Source organism: Oryzias latipes, chromosome 17, assembly GCF_002234675.1.
Source record: "Oryzias latipes chromosome 17, ASM223467v1".
NCBI classification, from domain to species: Eukaryota; Metazoa; Chordata; class Actinopteri; order Beloniformes; family Adrianichthyidae; genus Oryzias; species Oryzias latipes.
In genome coordinates, this window is record NC_019875.2 from 10,197,073 (window position 1) to 10,213,359 (window position 16,287).

Below are 16,287 nucleotides of genomic sequence, written 5' to 3' on the forward strand. Positions count from 1 at the left end.
AACCTATGATTGTCGTGCATGTGGTAAGTGTATCGTGAAGTATTCGTTAGGCTAATTTAGGTTACAGACACTTGTGACCTACAGGTGATGGTATTGTATGTTGTTCTTACACCACATTCATTATTAAGGTGTGCACACTGGCCTTTGCTGAACGCATGCAAATGCCCACACAGGGGGTGTGCACGTGATACTTTAGGGCCTGTAGGACGCCGACCCAACTACGCTCTGATTATCTAACTTCCTCATTTCTAACAGTCAAGCTGCACGCACTTGAACAGTGTTAACGGGCACCTTGTGCAGGGTTTAGGGGTGTTTTATGAGTGTTTGCTACAACCGTCACCAGCAGCATGTCCATAGAGAAAACATTTTCTGTCTGTGGGCTTACTGAGTGGTCTACCACCTTGATATTTAGTGTGGACTACCTCCGTGTCCCATACTGGCTTTCCCATTTTCCCCTGCAGACAGCCTGCATCTACCTATCAGGGCAGTTGGGTTTAAGAAATTGCTTTTTGTTCTCTTTCCCAACATGTGGCGACAGGGCAGAACTTCACTTCTCAGTTCTCGTAATGAAAGAAAAGCTAAACCAAATGACGCCTTCCATTTCTCTTTAAAAGATTCTGTTAAAACACCTTTGTTGTCCCTATAAAGAATCGAACCTTAGACAGTTTAATCCTCATAATTAAAAGATGCCGTTACCACATGATAGTAGATCTAAAGATTGTTCTCTGATCAGAGTAGCTTCCCCAGTTCTAACCATTGACTGTATATCAGAACTGGACAAGTGAACGTGACGTCACCCAGGGAAAATAAAGTCAACTCAGGTGCCATTCTCTCGTAATTTGAATGCCACCATGTTGAAGCCAGTAAACAGTGATTGGTCCAAGTCAGTCTCAGTCAACATTTCTATGGTAACCACTCGCCAATCAGGAGTGACCTTGTTGGAGGTCAACACCCCTGACAGTTGAAAGTGAGAGAATCTGTTAATTGAGACCACATACTTTTATAGAAGCATCTGATTGGCCAGTTTATAACTTGAATAACTTGTGAGCATATTACCAGAATAGTCAGCCAATGCCCTGGTTCTAATACAAACAATAATAGTCTGGAATTGATATTAAGAAGTTGCTGCTTCTTCTCTTCCAGTTCCAACAAAGATATATTTACCAAAACACAGTTTTAGATTCACCAGAAACTACAGATACTTTTTTTTATTTTTTTTGTTTTAACCCTGAAAATGAGTAATTCTGTCATGTTTTAATATTTAAATCCCAATAAGTATGGATACACAGGTTTGAAATAATAATAATAATCCATTTTATTTTGAGCGCCTTTCAAGGAACCCAAGGACACTTTACACAATAAAGGTTAAAAATAGACATTAAAAGCACAATAAATATAAAAGAGAAAATCAAAAGTGAATCAGGATGGGAAGGCAGAAATAAACAGATGAGTTTTGAGGTTAGATCTGAAAGTTGGTAGAGAGTCTATGTTACGGAGGTCAGGAGGGAGGGAATTCCAGAGTTTGAAGGCTCGGCTTCCCATAGTGACGAGTCGGGCCGGAGGGACAGAGAGCTGAACAGAGGAGGAGGACCGAAGAGAACGAGAGGAGGTTTTGATATGGATGAAGTTGGAGCGATAAGGAGGGGCCAGGTTATGGAGGGCCTTAGAGGTGAACAGGAGGAGTGTGAATTGGATTCTGGAGGTTATGGGAAGCCAGTGCAGCTGGTGGAGAACCGGGGTGGTATGACTGAAGGAGGGGGTTCTGGAGACGACATCCTTAATGGATTTGTTTTTATCCTTTCCCTAAAACTCCATCATCTTTTCATCTGAACAGTTTTTTTTTATTTTCTTGATATTATTTCATAAAATCAAGAAATGTGTTGTGTTTCTTTGTGTATATATATATATACATATATATATATATATATATATATATATATAAAGTACTGTTTGAATTTCTTAACATCAGCTTCATACTCTGATGTTTAGAAGTGAGGTGATATCAAGCATCAGGTTGCTAGAGCTTCTTTGATGTGAAGTCAACTTCAGTGTTGCTCCTGAAAACGTTCAGAGAACCAAGGACTCAAATGGGATTTAGAGTAAAATGACAGGACCTAAACATGATGGAACAGAGACAAGTGTGTAGCTGAAGATAGAAACACTAAAATGCTCAGTTACATGTTTTTTAACCAATCATTTCCACCTCAATGTACATAATTTGATCAGCAGCAGGACTGGTGACCGTTTCACAAGAAAATGAGAATGGGTCAGGCCACACAACAGCTCCATTTAGTCATGAGGTGCTCCAGCCACAAAACTGAGACTCTTCAGACACATTCTGCATTGAAACCATGGACTGTATAAGAGAACCAGACAGGGTGATCCCTCCCCCTCATGTTCTAAACAGGAAGTACCCGCTGGCTCCAAGAAGTCTTCTTCATATAAATTGTATCTACTGGATCACCTGGAAACAGCTCAGAAATGAAACCCTTCAGCAGACAAAGATAAAGAGGTGGTAAAGCGCAGCTTCAGGGTTCCTCTTCAAATCTTTCCACAGACTTTAAGTGGCTTGATTGGCTTTAAAGTGCGTTGTTAAGATGGTCAGGTGACTCAGCTTAGAGGCAGTTGACTCAGTGATTCTGTCATAATCTTTTCCTTAGGAGCTCTTAAAGCTCGGGCAGAGATACGATTATAATTAATCATTCAGATTTCAATAAAACTGACTTTTAAATGAGAACAGAGCCAGCAACAACTGAGTTAGAATCAACTCATCAAGCCTGAGGTAAATCTTTTGAAATTATCCAACTGCAAATAATGCCAGCGACAGAGGAAACAGATTTTTTTTTGTTTAAAATAAATGAAGCTGCAAGATAATTCAGTTATTATCCTGTTCTTATATGTTGGGAGAGAGGTTGGCATGTTGCAGTTCTTCGAAAGTTGCATTTCTGAGTATTTCTTTATGCAAATCATTGTGAATCAGGAGCAGAGGAAAAAATACAGTTTGAAAAAATATCGCATTTGTCACATAAAAAATATACTGGGCGCGCAACGACACCCTGCACCATTCTGATGCATCCTCTTGTAGACGACTAAATCCGTGTTTATTTTCCTGGTCCGAGTTAGCATCTGACTCAAAACTGTACGGCCAAATAGCTCTGTTCTTTCTTGCCATTTTTGCTGCACTGTTAGGTTTGGGAGCATATTAATAATAATAATGGATGAGATTTTTCTGCTCTTTTCCAGTTGCTCAAAGGGCTTACAATGTATCTCCATTATTCATTCACTCCTCATTCATACTTGGTGATGTAGCCACGGCTGCCCTGGGGCGACTGACAGAGGTGTGGCTCTCAGTGTGCCATCACCGGGACATTCACATGCATTTACACACCAGTGGACCCACACTGGAGGGTTAAGTGTCTTGCCCAAGGACACAACAATAGTTGACTGGGGGGAGCGGGGGTCAAACCATTGACTTAGCTAGTAGGAGAGCGTTAAAAAGAGAGCCCTTAATAATGGGTGATAGGAAGGGGAGGTGGAGTTGCTCCTTGCCAACGCTTCCTCCCACGAAGCTGAATTTCTAATGAACTAATGTCGTTATGTCCTCGAAAACTACACCAGTTTTTAGATTTTGGCAAACAAAAAGGACAAAATCATAATTAAGACCACAGGGAATTTTTTTTAGAGTAGATCAAAAGATAATTGGAGTGGGACTTAAACAGATTCAGCCAAAAAAGAAGCAGATATAGAAAGAAGACCTGCTCCACTGAGTCACTTTATCTTCCCTGTTTGAAGACAAAACTTCAATTAAAAGATAAAGAGACAACCGTTCAGCAAAACTTCCACTGCTCTGTTTAGAATCGGAACAAGCTTACATTTTCTGAAAAAGTGTGTGATTCTAGAGAATATTGTCAACAAACAATCTCCAGTTTCCTTTGAGCATCATTGCAAAGCGGCTACAGATCTTCAGAATCCATGATGTGGTCTGTTTTTACTGCTTCCATGAGGTTAGGGTTCAGAAATGGGGAAGCTCCGTCGTTGTTGCTTTATATGACTGTTGTTCCTAATCGTGAGAACATTCTTCACAAAGAAGCACATGGTATCCAGATTTTACAAAAGCATCTTTTTCTGTGTCTGAGCGTCAACGCATCATGAGTGTATATGAAAGGAATCTTTCATTATTCTGACAATAAACCATTTCAAAGAAAAACACATTTGTAGGATGGGATAAACATAATTCACACACACACAAACAAACACAGGCTGACGTCTCCAGAGTGAGGCTCTCGCTCGCCGGAGAAGTCAACCCTCTCAAGGACTGCACTGCGTATTGATTTAGTCTTTTAAAAGCAGAGAAATTTCTCCTCAGCAGAGAAGTGAAACAGGAGACGGTGACATTCAAAGCAGGAACATCAGTAATGTGTGACGGCATCAAATTCCCCGCTGCCCTCAAAGACGCAAATGTTCCACTTTCTGTGCCGTTAGTAGGCCTTGTGGACCGATTGAATCAAGATAAAAAGAGTTTTTATTCTTTGTGGTTTCAAAGCATTTGAGTCCGACTTCCATCTCCATAAATCTGCTGTCAGGATCATCAGAGACTCCAGTCAGGGAGGAAAGTTTTTTTTTTTTCCAAACAAATGAAGCTGCAACAGACACCAGTTTGTGGCCAATGTGCTGACTGACAGTGCCTGACCCCCGCTGCCCAGACCACTCACCTCAGAGCTGATGGAGGCCACAGTGAAGAACCACTGTAACAACACTCACTGTATGATTGATCAAAGCGAGAAGTGCCTCCAAGAAATGTATTCTATAAAACACAAAAGAAGTTCTTTCGTGTTTGTTATGGAGCGGTCACCTGTCCCTCAGGGGCTTCCAGTATCCCATTCAGAGTCAAACGTTGGACAAGAGTCTGAAAGCCGCTCCAGCACAGAGTTCAGCCTCCTGGTTCCAACATGGCGACAGAATGGGTGACGTCACACTTTACTTGGTTCAGTGAGTAAGCTGAATATAACTTCAACAGAAAGTAATTTCTGCTCATGTTTAAGTTCACACGTATCCCTTGTGCTATCCTATGGGGTCCAGATGACCCGATCCTTACATTGACGTGTTCTCCCTACCATGAAAAAGGTGGATAAAGGTGGAAAGATTTCATGTAATCCATGGACACAGAAGATCACAAATCATTGAAGAAAAAAGGTTCAGACCACTGTCTAGTGGGTCTAGACCAGTGTTTTCCAACCAGTGTGCCGCGGCACACTAGTGTGCCGTGGGAGATGGTCAAGTGTGCCGAGGGAAATTGCCGTCATTAACTGATTTAACAACATTTCCCATCTCCAGGATATCAGCTCTGTGTTCATCCAAACAGGCCCTGATAAAACACTGAGGAGTTAGGAATATAAAAGATCGTAAAATACTTTTTCTTTGCGTTTACTTTATTTTATTAAAGACATTTTGATAAGAATGACGTTACCACGATTCAGCTGTATTTAGGAAAAGTCCCGTCGCTTTAACTGTCTCCACCAATCATTGTTGGGGAGCTTAATCACATGTCATCAGTCTGACCAATCAGAAGTGTTTAAAGTCTTCACTTCCTTGTCCCGATTTAGCTCGTAAAGTCGCTCAGTTCTAACAAAAATACCAGCTAAAGCTCGTCTTTAGCGCTGTAGCTTTCCACAGAATCCGGTATGAGACCGTGGAACAAGTGAACAAGAAAATGAAGCTCTGAAAAGCGATCTCCGCTGGCCGTTTTATGCACTACATCTCCCATGATGCATTGGGTTGTGAGAGTGACAGAGCACAAGGAGATCTGTTGTTAAACGTCTTGAAACCAACGAACACACTTCAAACTGTTTTTAAATCTTCTAACTTAAATTTTATTGCATCTTTTAGAAAAAAACAGCTGCAGTTTCCAGCTTTTTCTGCAACAATTATCTCAAAAATGCATGTGAGATTGTGGAGGGGCTGTAGATCAATACAGACTATGAGTTTCTCCTTTTTTTTAATTTTTGGATGCTGGTGTGCCGCGGGATTTTTTTAAGGTTAAAGTGTGCCGTGGCTCAGAAAAGGTTGAAAAACACTGGTCTAGACGATGTTAAAGTGCCTAGGATAGCGCAAGGGTTAAGACACTTTTAAGTGACTGGTAGACAGAAAAGTGTCTCAATAATCCGATTACAGCCAAAGGAACAAAAATAATAGAAAGGAGGCAGGAGGTCCAAACTTTGACCTCCATTAAAATATTAATATTTGTTATTTTGATTTTTTTTTCTATGAGTATAATAAAACTCATGCTTTAGTTGTATTTTTTATTAAATAACTTTCTTTTTCAGAAATTCTTCAAAATAAGCTTGGAAATTAATATTTGAAAGATTTTAAAATATTTGAAAGATTTTAAAACAGAGGGTTGTCTTGTCCTTATTTCTTCAAAACACTTTAGATTTTGGTCCTGTTCTGATCCACCAGATCAGTTTCCTGTGATGGTCTCCTTGGTTTGTCGGGTTGTAAAAGCTCACCTGAACTATAGTTTGAACCAAACAAGAGAACTCTGGTCCTCTGGAGAATTTGCAGATGAACACTGGTGTGGTTTACTTTAGGTTTTGGTTTACTTTAGTCTGAATTCAGACAGAATCAAGGTTTGTAAAGAAAAAATGTCTCTGTTGGTCGTGTCACCCGTCTGAGTGACACCAGACATCTTAGACATCATAGAAAGACAGGTTTTTGTTGCCATTGAGGCAAAAAAAACAATATTTCAGATTTAACTGATTTGCTTTTTCATTTAAGTTTAAAACTGATGGTTCAATTGGAAAAATTCATATCAAGCTTCCTTCACTTGACTGTCAATTCACATTGGCTGTAAACTAATGAAATTAATGACATCTGAACTCAGGATCCTTCAGCAGAAAATGAATTTCTCTACATTTGTAGAACAGTCACACAGACAGAAAAGCTTCTGAATAGGAGGACGTTTGGCAGTTTGAAATATGAAAAGTAGCTATTTAAAAGTCAAAAGAGTTTGACGATTCTTATTCATCACCTGTTTAAATTTATATAAACTCTAAAATAGGTTTCTATGAAATGCTGCTTTAATCAAACGAACATAATAAGAAAAAAGACGCCAGAGATGGTAAGAAGCAGAAATTGCAAAGATGTAAAACCTCACAGAAGAGACATTAGTGTCGACGTTGTGATGGATGTGAGCTGTGCTGGGACTAACAAAGAGCAAATGCTGGGAGCAGCTCAGTTCCTGGTGTGCTGGATCTTTGTGAAAGCTCGCGGCTGCAGCAGATGGACGCAGAGCTTTCCTCTGTTCTCCTGCTTGAATAAAACATGAAACCCTGACTGGCTCCTCCATCTCCACCCCGTTACCACGGGCAACGCTCACATCGGAAGGCTCTAATTTTTCAGGACATTAAGAATGTTGATCATAATGTTCTCCTAATGAACCTCTTCATCACAGCTTTTCTTGAATGAATGTTTGTTTCATGGTAAGTTTGATAAAGAGGCTTAAAGCTAACAAAACTGATGAAAAAGTTTTCTACAGAGATTCTTCCTGTTTCTGTGTTTTTCTCAGGCCTTGGGCTTACTGTGAGTAAAGAACAGTCTGGTTCTCCTCTGATAGAAGGAAAATAAAGTGAAGTAGCTGTAAACTCACATATCATATGTTCTAAGTGGACTGGTACTCAGTACCGGCACTTCTGAAAAAAAAAGCTCTTTAGACTACCGCCACTTCTCCACGCTAGAAGAACACTGTCCGCCACAGGTCACTGACACAAGTGTGATGCACTCTGGCTGTATGTTTGGGACCCAGGTTTTCAACACAGGGCTGTCAACATCCTTTTCCTCCCTCTCACTCAATGTGCAGAAAGAAATAACGATAACAGAATAAAATAACTAGTGTCAAAACAGAGTAAACCAGCTAGACAACAAAACACATTAACAAAACCCCAATCCGCCCAGAAAGACAAAATGAATGGTATCCCACAATTCCCTGTGCTTCCAGATCTGACAGCAGGCCCAATGTGTTTGTGACTATCACTAAAATTTATTAGCACTGTACAGAGAGGGTGTGACGTCACCCATAGAAAATGCCTTACCTCCAGCGATCGCACAATGACACCTGTCGCTACCGGATCCGTAACGGCTGCCCGATCGGTCTGCACATGCGCAAATATTATGTCATATTTACAGCCCTTTTACGGTCAGGGCATGTCTTCAGATTTTATAACAATAAAACCTCTTAATATGTTTACAACAATTAAAATGTTTTCTAATAATGAAATATTTAACTTTGACGATGAAAAAAGAACAAAGAAAAAGAACCTGCTAAGGACTACAAATGCTTTCTTCCTCTGTAGTGTTTGATGGCAGTTTACTCCCCCCCAGTTTAGAGCGCAGCCCCTGCAGCAGCCCATGACATCCCCTCAGAGTAAAATGCATTCACTTCTCCTCTTTTCCTGTTGCCAACTTATAAAAAAGAAAACGATCAAACAGAGAGAACAACTCCAGGCCAGGTTGCTGTCATTCTATCACATATCATTGAGATTTTTGTCTATGATGAGGACAGTTTATGATTATACTGTACTGCATTTATGCAACGTTCTTTTATCTTTCTGGTGCTGTAATCCAGTTGGAGGAAGCTTTCTGTTGTTAATGAAAGCATAAATTCTTTTGATCATGGAGTTATCCGCTGTTAAAATGGCTCGGACAGTTGTAAAGGAGACAAAACTGTCAGAAAGAGCTACTGGCAGCTGATTTTTCAAAAATATTTTTCATTTTAATTTTTGATAATGTATTACAAGGTTTATAATCATCAGCTATGGGAGTAAATATAAATATAACTACTTCACTGTCACTGTCAGCTCGGTTGGTAAGGTGAGAGGTTACCATGCAGGAATCCAGGGTTCGATTCCCGGAAGGGAATGAGCAATGGTAGCAATTACCATATCAATGGCGAGCAATTAACATCACTCAGTGAGGGTCCTTAGGCAAGACCCTTAACGCTACCACTGGCTCTTCTGCAGCTCACCGCTCCCCCAGGGGATGGGTCAAATGTGGAGATCAAATTTCGCACACCTTGGTGTGTGACAGAAGGGTACTGAGAAGAAAAAAAAAAAAAGGAGGAAATGATGGAATATTTGCACATGCGTAAACGGATCGGGTGGTGGTTACAGATAGGCTAGCGCCTTGACAGTGATTGACCGAGTCGGTCTGAGTCACAGTTTTAGGGCAACTACAGTCGCCAGTCATGATTGAGCTTGTTGGTAGTCCACACCCCTCCTTCCACTGAAACCGGCTCAGGAGAATCTGTCAATCAAACGTTTGAGGTGGGCTCGGCGGGCACCATGTGCTTTTACTGAAGCATCTGATTAGTTATTCCATTTCAGGGAAGTATTACATTTTTTGTTATACTGTTGTTAGTTGTCTGTTTGCCTATTATTGAATCAAATTAAAAAATCGATGTTATAATTGTACATTATTGCTACTATTATTATTAGCTATTACTGAAAGCTGTATGAAACCAGGGTTCGAATCCGGGCTGCTCCCTATTCCCTTCTCTGCTTCTGTGCCGGTCCCAAGCCCGAATAAATTGAGAGGGTTGCGTCAGAAAGGGCATCCGGCGTAAAACAAGTTAACCATGCGACTCATCCTTGACTGAGAGGTTTTTTCGCTGTGGCGATCCCTGATGGGAAAAAGCAGAGAGAGAAAGTAAGACTGAAAGCTGTATGATAAAACACAGGGTGAGTGTTCGTCCATATGAAGCCAGTAATCTCATGAGAATCAGCTGAGTGACAGCACCATCCAGCCATTTTTACCGTATAGAGTGGTCCCACGCTATCAAAGTTTACCTGTCGCATCTCGCTTTTAAGCAGCACTTTTGCATGCTTTTATAACAGCGTTGTTCTGAGTCCTGATTGGCTGTTTACCTTATCCAATAATCTCCACTTTACATAGTAGCCTATACAAATGCGTTTAGTTTGCCAACTTCACATAAATCTCAGATCACGATCAGATCTTGTTTTTGTTATTTAAAACTTTGAGAGTTTGAACAAGAGAGAAAAACTTGAAAATGTTCAGATCTATTTAAGAAAAGTGTATAAAGTGTGTGAGGAGTTTTACTTCCTTAAAAACGTTTGTAAATCGTCTTTGCTGATCTCACCTATTGAGGTTTTTTTTTTAAGGACATAACCCCTGCAATGAACAAGAGAATAGCGTACAACAGACGTATAAAAATGTTTCATTGTACCACTTTGTGGCAATCCACACAACACTGTAGTGAGAGAAACTATGTGCAGTGAACAGACTGAATGAATGAAATGTTGTTTTTATATAATAAAAGTTTTAAAAAGTGCAAGAGGGCCTAAAATGTAGTCCAAGTTTCTCCAGATATAAATTAGCTAGTTCATGACTCAAATCTTATCCCATTCCAACCTCCCCACCTTCAAGCAGTATGATATTTAGCACCTGCTGCTAAATGGCCTGTTTTTCTAATGAACCCTTTCTGCCTGCTCTTCCTACAGTTTGGTGTCTTCACCAGCTGGAGGACAAAGGCGGTAAGTTGCCCTGGGGGTCATGCTGCCTCCTGGTTTCTTCCGCCGCTTCTGCAGACTAATCTTCACCTGGAAAGAAGAGACTGCAGCGTCAAGATAACAGCTTTGATGTTTCATTCATGCTGATTTGACTCAAACGAGACAGAGACTCCTTCTAGGTTTGTTCTGGAGGCGGGAAGAGGAGCGAGGCATGAAGTAATTGACCTACGGGGAATTCGTTCTAACAAGCTGGGTCAAAGGGGCCTGTTGGTTTGTTCCTAACAAGGCAGTTCAGCCTCAGACAGATTGCAAAAGAGAGAAAATATTTTAACTAATCTTATAGCTAACAAAACTGATGAAAAAGTTTTCTACAGAGATTCTTCCTGTTTCTGTGTTTTTCTCTGGCCTTGGACTTGCTGTGGGTAAAGAACAGTCTGGTTCTGAAAATTTCAAATCAAAGAAGAAGCTTGAGTTTCAAGTCCTCCTAGTGCTTTAGAATGAATAAATGAAGAATGTTTACTTTATTTATCCCACAATGGGGAAATTGTTCTCTGCGTTTGGAACATCCCCTGGGGGAACGGTGAGCTGCAGGCTGGCTGTGCTTGGGGGGGTGACGGCTGGCTGGGGAGAGCGGGGATCGGACCGCCAACCCTTTGTTTGTTGGACAACCTGCTCTACCGCCTGAGCCACTTGCCGCCCCACATTTAGCGTCCACATAATTGAAGGAATCCACCATATGTGAGCCGCACGGACATTCAGAATGAACCCAATACATATGTCAATCTCAGTGAGAGCCACAAACACAGCAGCCTCTATAGAGTCAGGAAGCACAGCAGAGACGGACGTTTAAGGATGCCAGTGTACGTTCAAATCTTTAAACGTGATCATGTAAATAAGAATAATATGGTTTTCAGAACAACGGTTGTCTGCATCATATCAGAGGCTGTCCATGCTTTGTAGGATCTTTTTTTGAGGCTTTTATTTTGACACACTGGGGGGGAAACCTGTATACAGCTGTGTTACTGCTCATCCTGCAGGCTGCTAACAATAAGTCTGTCCATGGCAGAGTCCTGAACTATGACTGCTGTGAGAGAACTTTGAAAAGGACGGCAAAAAAGCTTGTTTTCCCACTTCACCGCAGGTTTGTTTTCCAGCTGTCCAGAATATTTACTACAGAACCACCATGAGTTCTACTGAGCCCGGGAACTGACATGGGTAAAATAATAAACATTCTGTTCCCATAAAATAATATTACGTTCCCTCGAAATAATTAATTCGTACGAAGGAAGTAATTATTCACGTGATTAGTCATTAATAAAAACGGATGTTAGTGATACTTGAATTTACAGCAGATACTTTCACATTTCTGTCTGTGTGTGTCTCATTACATTGCATGGAAGACACAGATGATGTTTAGAGATCAGATTTATTTATTTTAAAAAGCTGTACAAAAGCATCTGTAACCATGTCTCAATGTCTGGGTTCATTCACATCCTGGTACGGTCTCTGTCCTGCCCCAAAAGCCGCTTTCCGCCGCTACTTCCGTGTCTCTGTGACCCACATTCGTTCAAGAGGGGAAAAATGAAAACAAGAATGATTTATTTATTATTGTCTTGATGAAAATAACAAAAACATCATAATAATAAGAAAGGATGCCCAAGCTTGCTGCTTCCCCCATACCAAAGTAATTCTCCGGACATAGCTTGCTCGAGCTATGTGCTACGAGCTCCGGGCCGCTGCGGAGCTCTTTTGCTTGTCACGCCGGCATTCGGGAAGCTGGCCGGCAGACGGACAGCCAGTTGCGGTATGTGATATTGTAGTTTAGGGTCGAATAGGAATAATAATATTCAGGACTTGTCTATTGTTAACATACTCTTTAGCAGTCGCTTTACATCCGAATGCTACATGCTATGTATCCCATCATGCATCACAAATATCCTATAATGCATCTCAACCAATCAATGTGTCCTTGTAACTGTGGTGCATTCAAAGACAACAGGATAAATGTATATCAGAATTTTATTCCGTTCCCACGCATTAATTATTCAGTAGGAACGAATTATTATTTTGTGGGAACGCTTTATTTAATTATGTAAACCATATCAGATCCCGGGCTCCGCAGAGTTCTGAGCTCACAGCTGATTGGCTCATTTGAATTCGAGCAGATCAATCATCTGGGAGCCTGTTAAAAAAAAAAAAACAGGACTTTAAGAGGGTTACTATTCAATTTTAGCTAACTCTTAAAAATCGGGATTTTAGCTCCAGTTTTTTCCTATTTTTACTACTTTAACTCTTGAACTGTTTGTGCTTTTAACATATTCTGAAGCAGAGAAAAGCAGCCTTGTAACAGTAGAACAGAACTGGACTTCTCCTGAAAAATAAACAGCTACTAGTCAGTCATTCTATTTGTCAGAATACAGAACCATTCTTGCTTTGCTACCTTTTTTTATTTGTTGTTGCTAATCATGTGTTTTCGTGATATTTTTTCAGTAGTGCAGCTTATTCATGTTATAAACTGGCCAATCAGATGCCTCAATGAAAGTATGTGGTCTCACATCAAACCTTTGAAACATTTGATGGACAGATTCTCCTCAGCCCACTTTCAGTGGTAGGGCTGTGGACTTCTAAGGAGCCCACTCCTGATTGGCGAGAATGGTTGCCATTGAAATGATGATTCAGGTCAACTTGGACCAATCACAGCACGACCAAGTGCATAACAGCAGACAACACATATGTGATGTCAGCATGGAATGATCCAGTCATCATTCCAGTCCAATGTGTGGAAACACTTTGAATTTAGCAAAGACACATGATAATATAGTGTAGTAGAATGTTCTAATAATCTTTCCTTTGGATTATTTGGATGTGGAAAATCAACAGTGGGCTGAACTTTAGGAAACTAAAATGTGAATGGATTTGACATTCATTCTTGTTTACTTGTTTGTTTGTTTGTTTGTTTGTTCAAATATTTAATTTACACTTGATAATCTAGCAAGAAATGTGAGGAATCTGGAAAACTTCACCTGCACTGTTAAGTATCAGGTATTTATCTCTGAGTCACACTAATTATTTTTTTGGCCTAAATATGTCCTGGATCAATTTTAGGTCCGTGAATCGGATCATTCAAAATGAAACAAATCGAATCGGCAACAAACAAATATCAAATTGTTTTGTCAAAATGAACCGTTACACCCTTCTTGTTCATATCTCTGAGTAATAAAAAAAATTAACGGAATTGTTCGTACGCTATTATTTTAATGTATTATAGATATGAAGTTGCTTCTGAGTTCCTCCTGTCAAATTCATGTGTGGAGGTAAGTTCCCGTGGTCAAAAACATAGTATGAGAATTCAAATTTGTTGCTTTTGGTCCACAAAATATCTTGTTTCTTCTGAGCTCACTGCAGACACATCCCTGCTCTGCTGTTGCTTCTCCAACTTTCTATCACCATTAAAGTTTGTCAGATGGAGATTTCCCTAGCAGAGTTGAGGGGAGGAGCAAAAACGGCACACGGGGGAGATGTTCTCGATAAATTAAGATTTGACTGCAGTTCGGCTCAGAGCTGCAAAATTGTCAGCACAGCCTACAAGCTCTACCCCTCCTGCTGATATAAGAAACACAAGCCTTCAGGTACAAACAAGAAGAGACACCTCAGCATCAAGCCGATGCCAAACTTCAGAAAAACGTCACTTCTTGTTTGGTGTGGTTGTATCGGAGGTTGGAAGCGGGCGCTGCAGGAGGAGCTGGGTAATGAAAACACGCATCTGGAGAAGTCAAACGCACCTTTGAGAGGTTTACTCCTGGATTACGCTCCCTGGTGTTCAAAATGAGAAAATTAAACTGCCTTTTTTTTGGAGTTTGTGCAATAATCGCTTTAACAGAAACACTAAAACGTATCTTGAGAGAAGGCTGGTGCGGTGTAATGGTGAGCCAAGCAGGTTGGTGAGTTTCTTTTTTAAATCACAGCTTAAAAAAAAACTAACTTTTCATTCAGTCAGTCAAGATCTAGTCTGATTCATTCCCATCGTATCTTGTAGACACTCCAATCTGCCGTGTGTGGAATTGCTTTGTCTGCTTCATGTTGCAGCTGCTGAGCCGTGCTGACCTCAGACTGCGGCGTTAAACGAGCCCGCCGGAACCCTTCGTTATTCGCCTCATGGAGTAAAACTCGATGAAATGTGTAAAAACCTGTTGGCTCCGCTTCCTGTCCCAGATGATCCCACTTCAACCGTTTAGTTTCCATCCACGAACCAAACCATGCAGATCAGTGCTTGTACAGAGGGGGCGGTAACATGTTTGACTGATTGCAGACCTGAAAATTCAGCCTCCGTTTGAACGTTTGAGAACAGTTTGCAGTTATTCCGCCTCGTACTCTCCAATTTGCAGAACGTGCAGAGGGCAAATCAAGAGGGACGTCTCTAACCCAGCCGAGCTTTAAGCCTCAAAGCCCCCGACGGTTCTGTTGTTACTGTTAATGGAAAAGCTGTTTGCAGCCGTGCAGCTCTTTAAAGCATAAATCTGGAAGTTTTATTTGCAGGCGCCGCTCTGTTTTGCCTGAATAACGGCGCCATTACACCAGCTCATATTCAATGCAGTAAAAGCTGAAGGATGGCGAGCACTTTTCAACCCATTTGACCCCCCCCTTCCATCACCATCACCAGAACTGAATGACAGAATAATTTGACTTAAATGTGATGTTTGAAGATGCTTTTGTTCTGACTGATGGACCCTTTAAATACATTATGAGTTGATTTACCTGTAAAAATGTCTCTCCTGCAAGAAAGATTTTCATTTTACTGACTTGAAATTATTGGATGTTTAAACAATGTTTGTGATTAGCCTTTAATAAAACAGTCAGAATAGTTAAAATGTTTTATTCATTTAAAATAAATATGATTTCACCATAAAATTTTGTTTTTAATAGTTTTTTCTTGGTTTTACATTTTTCTTTTTATGTTATTTTGTGGCCTTGAAAAAATATTAACATTAAACGTATCCTCAAAAAATAAAAGGATCCATAAAACTGTCATCACATATAATTGAGTCACAGATTAACTGAGTTTTCGAGGTTTCATCTTTTGATAAAATGCATCACAGACATTTCTGTTGTTAATGTGAGAAGTGCATGCAGGGGCAAATGTCAGTAACATCATTTCTGATCCAGAAGTCCTAAATGACATCTTAAAGCCTCAAACTTGTATCCGAATATTCAAAACTACTTTTATAGACTATAATTTGTATATATTAAAATTATTTGTTTAATGGAAATTGATAATAAAGTTAAAGGTATATTCTGGTTATGTGGCCTTGATAACTGAAAGGGTTTGAGGTAAGAAGCTGATTCACGACAAAATGTGATCCAGACTAAAAGCAGACAACCATCAGACAATGACTTCATCAAAAGTTTAAACAGGTTAATTAAATATGTTAGATATTAACAAACATGGGGTTGAGATTGCAGCTTAAATGGAAAAATGTTACCTTGAAATTATCCTTAATTTAAATAGAAGAAATACCAAAAAGAAGCCTCCTTTAGTCTAAATAATAAAAATGAAATCCTGTATAACCTTGGATCAAGACTGAGCTGCAGGCCTTTGTCCCTAGGGTTGACCCTCATGAATAATGTCACCCCCCTCCCTCTCAACTCTCCACTCTACTTCAGTCCCTCCTGAGCTCTGAGCGGTCTGATGCTGATGTGACTGATATGCAGGGCGTTCCTGAAGGTTTCTTCACCGGGCATCCTCTAATGCAACTCACCCCCCCCCCCC

General features: G+C 40.3%; 1 protein-coding gene and 1 long non-coding RNA gene across 2 annotated transcripts in view; both read right to left on the reverse strand.

Moving 5' to 3' along the window:
• Positions 1-16,287, reverse strand: part of tmeff1 (transmembrane protein with EGF like and two follistatin like domains 1) — a 90,967-nt gene that overhangs the window by 50,435 nt on the left and 24,245 nt on the right. The gene's annotated exons all lie outside the window — the stretch shown is intronic.
• Positions 11,928-12,554, reverse strand: LOC105356142. Its single transcript, XR_910381.3, has 2 exons — positions 12,201-12,554; positions 11,928-12,070 (listed from the first exon to the last, which is right to left on the reverse strand). It is a non-coding gene; the product is annotated as an uncharacterized LOC105356142 (long non-coding RNA).